Source organism: Cajanus cajan, chromosome 1 (genome assembly GCF_000230855.2).
Source record: "Cajanus cajan strain Asha chromosome 1, NIPB_CcT2T_4, whole genome shotgun sequence".
Lineage (NCBI taxonomy): Eukaryota > Viridiplantae > Streptophyta > Magnoliopsida > Fabales > Fabaceae > Cajanus > Cajanus cajan.
Window position 1 is genome coordinate 78721904 of NC_138517.1, and position 7507 is coordinate 78729410.

At 32.7% G+C, this 7507-nt stretch overlaps 1 long non-coding RNA gene across 1 annotated transcript; it reads left to right on the plus strand.

Moving 5' to 3' along the window:
* The first annotated feature begins 394 nt into the window (after positions 1–394).
* Positions 395–7121, plus strand: LOC145951698 (uncharacterized). The gene is made up of 3 exons (XR_014429592.1): positions 395–1239; positions 3566–3721; positions 6156–7121. It is a non-coding gene; the product is annotated as an uncharacterized LOC145951698 (long non-coding RNA).
* The last annotated feature ends 386 nt before the right edge of the window (positions 7122–7507 follow it).

Sequence of the window (7507 nt, forward strand, 5' to 3'; positions counted from 1 at the left end):
TCTCAGAAGGGAAACCACTCTTCTCTTATTTGATAGTTTGCTGTTCATAGATTATTTGGCTCTACAAAATTAGTGAGAGAAGACACAAATAGACATCAAATATGGATTTTTGTTTTCATTTTTTATATAATTGTTAATTTTTGCATGTAAAGACAATAAAGAATGTACAAATATATTGATGATCGACACTAATTCATATCTTTTAAGTGAAGTTTTAATTTTTGAATTTGACATTGATTTATATCTTTTAAGTAAGATTTTGACTTTCGAGTTCAAATTTTATAGATAAAAAAAATGTGATTAAGAAAAGAACGTTTGGTAAAAATAATCAATTTTTTTTTCACATAATGTAATCTACTAGTTCTTTAATAAAGATTTAATTTTTTTTAGTAACCATATTACTAATATGGGATACCAACTAATTTTGTCGATGACTAATTTTTATTAAAAATATTAACAAATCAAATAATATCTTTTCGTGTACACAAAAATTAAACACAAAATCTTTGAAAAAAGAAATAAGCTTAATCCTCGCCATACAAATAGATATTCAGTCATCTCAATTATTTCCGAAGAGTACAATTAATTATGTTACGGATGAAATCAGAATTTTATTAACAACCCAACATGCATGCAAAATCAGAAAATTTCCATAAATCCAAAACTCACAAGATTGCCCTCTTCTTTGTTATCTTTCAAACACAGATAATAAGTACGAGAATTTGTTGAAAAAATTATTTTATAATTTAAAATTTAAAATAAATATTTAATATAATTAATCTTTTTTTTATAACGTTTCAAAACCAAAAACATTTTCCAACGTTGACCAAGACTCACGGTTTTTCCTTTTCCTATTATTTAGCACAGTATGTGCACTGGTTTCTTGTTCCAAAGTTTTGCAAAAACAAATTTAAAAACGGTTAGCACGTACTATTGACGGGAAAAAAAAAAAAAAAGAGGTGCATAATGTGCCTATATATATATATACACGTGAGAAAGGGCATGAAAAAACAGAAAACACACAGCAAGTTCATTTTGATCTCTCTCCCTCAATATTATTTCTACTACAAAATTCTAATTTTGGAGCGGTGTTCTTTGGTTCGGGGATCTTTCGCTGCACTCGAATGGTCTGACGGGTTGACGTATCTTGGGAGAGGAGCGCACTTTAAAGACTCTAAATTACCAGTGCAGTGGGGGCGTTTTCTCTCTAAGGATAGCGCTCTGCGTGCTTCAACCCAGGTTACTCTAAACTTCTTATCTAATAATTTTATTTACTCTTTGTGTTTAACTAGTTGTTATTGATTGCTCTGTTTTTAATTTTATAATATTTATTGTGTTGTTGATATTGATGTTATTGATAAATCTAAATATTTATTTTTATTGTGCTCTATTAAATTAAATTTATTTTCTAACAATCTTAGAGAGAAAAATCTTTTCTTTTTGTTCAATATCAACATGTCTACAATGGACATTTTAAATTCTTTGAGTAGTAAGACAAAAAAATTTACTGGTGAAAATTTTTTATGTTGGCAACAACAGATGAAATTTTGGCTTACAGAGTTGAATTTATTTTCAGTTATTTTAAATGAAAAATCTGAAAATTCTTCTGAATGTGCCTTGGTTGAAGCTGGTTCTTCTAGTGATAAAGATATTTTGTGTCATGGTCGTATTTTGAGTGCTCTCTCTGATAATATTTATAAAATATTTTGTCATACAAAAACTGCTTTGGAGTTATGGGACGCTCTTGAACTAAAGTATGGTTCTGCTGAAAAAGGTTTAAGAAAATACTCTTGTGAAAGAATGATTTATTTTCAAATGGAAGATGGTTGATTGTGTTTTTCTAGGATACTCTTTACATAATACTACTTATAGATTTTTAGTTATTAAATATGAAGTTTCTGAAATTTCTAATAATATAATTATGGAATCTAGAGATGCTGTTTTCTTTGAAAATATTTTTCCTTTGAAGAATAAATTGTCTAAACCTGTATATGATAATTCTAGCTCTGTTTTATCTTCTAGTAGTACTGTTAACAAGGATTTTGAACCTAGAATTAGTAAAAGAATTAGAAAAGCTAAAGATTTTGGTCCTGAATTTTATTCTTTTTTACTTGAAGATGATCCTAAAACTTATAGTGAAGCTATGAGATCTGTTGATGCACCTTTTTGGAAAGAAGCTATTAATGATGAAATAGATTCTCTTAAAATCAATAAAACTTGGTTTTTGACTGACCTTCCTCCTGGTTGCAAGAGTATAGGTTGTAAATGGGTTTTTCGGAAAAAATTGAGAACAGATGGCTCCATAGATAAGTTTAAGGCAAGACTTGTTGTTATTGGTTATAAACAAGTAGAAGGTGTAGATTTCTTTGATACATACTCTCCTGTTTCTAAAGTTACTACTATTAGAGTTTTAATTGCACTTGCATGTGTTTTTAATTTGGAAATTCATCAAATGGATGTAAAAACTGCCTTCTTAAATGGTGACTTGGAAGAAGAAATTTACATGAATCAACCTGAAGGTTTTATAGAACCTGGAATGGAAAATAAAGTTTACAAGCTTGTTAAATCCTTGTATGGTTTAAAACAAGCTCCCAAACAATAGCATAATAAATTTGATCAAGTTGTTTCTTCATATGGATTTCAGTTTAATAATAGTGATAAATGTGTTTATGTGAAACAATTTGATGATAATTCATGTGTTATTTTGTCTCTATGTGGATGATATTTTAATCTTTGGTAGTAACCTACATGTTATAAATGATGTGAAGTTTTTCTTGTCTAGTAATTTTGAAATGAAGGATATTGGTCTTGTTGATGTTATTTTAGGCATTAAGTTGATTAAAAATCAAAATGATATTGTTTTGACACAATCACATTATATTGAAAAAATATTTAAAAAGTTTAATTATTTTGATGTGAAACCAGTTTCTACCCCATTTGATCCTAGTATTAAATTGAAGAAAAATATTGGTGAAAGTGTCTCTCCTCTTAAATATTCTCAAATTATTGGTTCCTTGTTACATTTGTCTAATTTCTCAAGACCGGACATAGCATATGTTGTTGGTAGGTTAGGAATATATACTCATAATCCTGATCATTCACATTGGCTTGCTCTAGAAAGGTTATTTAGGTATCTAAAAGGAACTATTAATTATGGCATTCACTATGCATGTTATCCTGCTGTAATTGAAGGTTTTTGTGATGCAAATTGGATTTCTGATTCTGATGAAACTAAATCTACTAGTGGTTATGTTTTTACTTTAGCTGGAGGTGCAGTAGCTTGGAAATCTGCAAAACAAACCATTATTTCTCGTTCTACTATGGAAGCTGAAATAATTGCCTTAGACACTGCTAGTAGTGAGGCTGAATTTCTTAAAAGTTTATTATATGACTTGCCATTATTAAATAAACCTATACCTCCAATCTCAATGCATTGTGATAGTCAAGTTGTCATTGCTAAAGTTACTAGCAAAAACTTTAATGAAAAAAGAAGGCACTTGAGAATAAGACACAAATCTATTAGAAATTTGATAACTCATGGTGTTATTTCTGTTGATTTTATCAGGTCTGAAAATAATCTTGCGGATCCGCTCACAAAAGGGTTGACGCGTCAACAAGTACTTGAATTGTCGAGGGGAATGGGACTAAAGTCCATCAATTAGTTGCAACAATGGACACCCGTCTCCACATAAATGGCGATCCCATAAATGGAGTTCAATGGGTAATAACGAAATTGTTTGTTAACTAAGTACACCATTATAAATTGCAAAATTATTGCATGTTCCATTCGTATGGCGAGGTGTACTCTAAAGTAAACTGTGACAGTAATAAGGTTGAGGTATTCAAATATTTATATTTATTGTGTTAAAAGTAAAAATACCTCTTAATGGACTCAATGACAATTGTTGTAGGGGTGGGTGTCACAGACCACCCATGGAAGGGTTCACCTAGTGAGTGTGGTGGTGGGGCCGTTACTGTGAGATATGAACAATCTCTAAATGACACTCACGAAACAAGATACATGCGCAAGGCCGTAATGCGCTCCACTGATTAGAACTCAAATGAACACCTTTATTATACGTGTTATGTTCTAAAGTTTGGTTAAAGGGATATGGCTCAAGACAATTATGTCTCCATATTCTCTCAAATGGAAGTTCATATACACTAGGTATAAGGCTCAAACCCGGAAGGTTCCTTGTATTAAAAATATAATATATCATGCTCCATTAAAATATTTAAGTTTATATATATATATATATATATATATATATCATTTTTTTTCTATATTTAAATTTTAAATTAGTGGGGGATTGTTGAAAAATTTATTTTATAATTTAAAATTTAAATTAAATATTTAATATAATTAATCTTTTTTTTTATAACGTTTCAAAACCAAAAACGTTTTCCAACGTTGACCAAGACTCACGATTTTTGTAATACCCATTTTTTTTATTATTAATTATCAATGGCATTTTCGTTAATTTTATAAAGGTATAGGGGTATTCTTGTAATTTTAGTACTGATGACATTTTCGCAATTTTAAAAAAATTTAAGGGGTGTTTTGGTAACTTGGAACGGGCCGTTCCAAAAGCAAAACGGGCCGTTCCAAGCTTAAAAATTATACTAAATTTTTTTTAGTGAGAACGGGCCCAGAACGGGCCGTTCCAAAAGGAGAACAGGCCGTTCTGGTTTTGAAACGAGCCGTTCTGGAGGGAGAACGGGCCGTTCCGGAGGGAGAACGGGCCGTTCTGGATGAGTCTCGGAACGGGCCGTTCTGATTTTAGAACGGGCCGTTCTGCTTTTTGGGAACGGGCCGTTCCGATTTTGGAACGGGCCGTTCCAGTTTAAAAATTTGCGTACATTTGAAAGATTCGGAACGGGCCGTTCCGAATTCAATACGGGCCGTTCCGGGTGACTCTGGTTGCCTATAAATAGGGGCCAGGGGAGTGAAAAAAAATATACTGAGGGAAGTGAAAATCTTAGAGAGAGAGAGGGAAAGAGAAGGGAGAGAGAGAGAGAAAGAAAAGAAAAGAGGAGAGAGAAAGAGGAATCCAGTAGAGGAGGTTCTGCCAGGGGAGAGAAAAGAGGAGGGAGAAGAGGAGATTCTGCCCGAGTTTCGGTCCTTGTTTAAGGAGAGAGGTGGAGGTTCTGCCCGAGTTTCGGTTCTTGTTTGAGCAAGAGAGAGGAGGAGGTTCTGCCCGAGTTTCAGTTCAAGTTTATCCAAGTAAGGGTAGTGCTTATAAAATTAATCTAGTATATATGAGCATGATAGGAATAGTATAATTTTAATATGCTATTTTATGTGGAGATTTTCATTTAACATAATATAATTTGGATTAATTGATGGTTGTTTTGGATATTTAATTATTTATATTATTATTATATTGACAAATTGGCATGGTTATGGTTATGTTTAATTATGGAATATGCTATGTGTATGTGGTTTGGAAAAGTAAATAGGACTTAAAGGAGTAAGGTTATGGTATGGATTAGATCTCTTGGTGAGATCAGGATATAATCTTTGGAAAAATATGGAATTTGGGAATCCCATGGTGAGGATTCCAATGTGAAACTTTTCCAAAGGTTATATAATAAACCACTTCAGATGTTAGGTGGATTCTGAAGTACTCCTCTAAGTATTCTATTTGCTACCGGTATGGGTCTAGGCCGAGTCATACCGATGGATGAGGTGGCCTCACCAGGGTTACGTGACGACGTAATCCAACTGTATATTTTCCATGAGAGGTTAGGCGTGGGACATGGGTTGCTGACATGTTTCACCGTATCAACACTTGGTTTGGATGGTGTTGAGGCCAACATTTGGTTTGGATGTGTTGGTTACATCATGGATTATACAGTGGTGTGACTTTGTTTTGGATATGGAATATGTATACATATGGTATGGATTGTATACATTGGTTATGGATTATTTTATTATCATAAAATATGTATACATTGGCATGGACGTGTATACATTATATTTTGGGTTGGTCTATATTTAGAATGGAAATGACTTGTTGGTCTGGATAAATACTATGGATAAATATTTGTTTAATGATATTTTATTATGATGTACTATGATTGATTTTATATGTGCTAACCCTTATGTTTCCATGTGGTTTGGACTGTGATGATCTCACTATGTGGGGGAGCAGATCAGGTATGAGGCTTTGGGATAACAAGGAGTCTTTTGGATAGCTGCTTTGAGAAGTGGCTAGGTTTAGAGCTTGACCAGCACCTAGGGTGTCTTATTTTGATGTTTTCATGACATTGTAATTATATTATCTTTTTGGATTACTGTATAACTTTACTAAGGATGATGACTCTGCTATAGAAGATTATATTATATATTTTGGAAACAATTTATATGTTATTGTATAATTACACTCTAGCGTAGCTGGCTTTTGCTCTATTTTCTTTATTTTATATTATTTTATTGTGGTTGGTTATTGTTGTGACGGCCTAGGGTGGGTCGTTACAATTTTTCCTTTTCCTATTATTTAGCACAGTACGTGCACTGGTTTCTTGTTCCAAAGTTTTGCAAAAACAAATTTAAAAACGGTTAGCACGTACTGTTGACGGGGTAAAAAAAAAAAGGAGGTGCATAGTGTGCCTATATATATATATTTATATACGTGAGAAAGGGCATGAAAAAACAGAAAACACACAGCAAGTTCATTTTGATCTCTCTCCCTCAATATTATTTCTACTACAAAATTCTAATTTTGGAGCGGTGTTCTTTGGTTCGGGGATCTTTCGCTGCACTCGAACGGTCTGACGCGTTGACGTATCTTGGGAGAGGAGCGCACTTTAAAGACTCTAAATTACCAGTGCAGTGGGGGCGTTTTCTCTCTAAGGATAGCGCTCTGCGTGCTTCAACCCAGGCTACTCTAAACTTCTTATCTAATAATTTTATTTACTCTTTGTGTTTAACTAGTTGTTATTGATTGCTCTGTTTTTAATTTTATAATATTCATTGTGTTGTTGATATTGATGTCATTGATAAATCTAAATATTTATTTTTATTGTGCACTTCTTTCCAATAGGTTTTGCAAAACAAATTTAAAAACGGTTAGCACGCACTGTTGAAGCTGGAAGAAGGTGCCTATAGTGTGCCTATATATATATTTTTATATACGTGAGAAATGGTATGAAAAATCAGAAAACACATAGCAAGTTCATTTTGATCTCTCTCCCTCAATATTATTTCTACTAAAAAATTCTAATTTTGGAGCGGTGTTCTTTGGTTCGGGGATCTTTCGCTGCACTCGAACGGTCTAACGGGTTGACGTATCTTGGGAGAGGAACGCACTTTAAGACTCTAAATTACCTGTGCAGTGGGGGCGTTTTCTCTCTAAGGATAGCGCTCTGCGTGCTTCAACTCAGGCTACTCTATACCTATTATTTAATTTGCTCTTTGTGTTTAATTAGTTGTTACTCATTGCTCTGTTTTTATTTTATAATATTCATTGTGTTGTTGATATTGATGTCATTGATAAATCTAAAT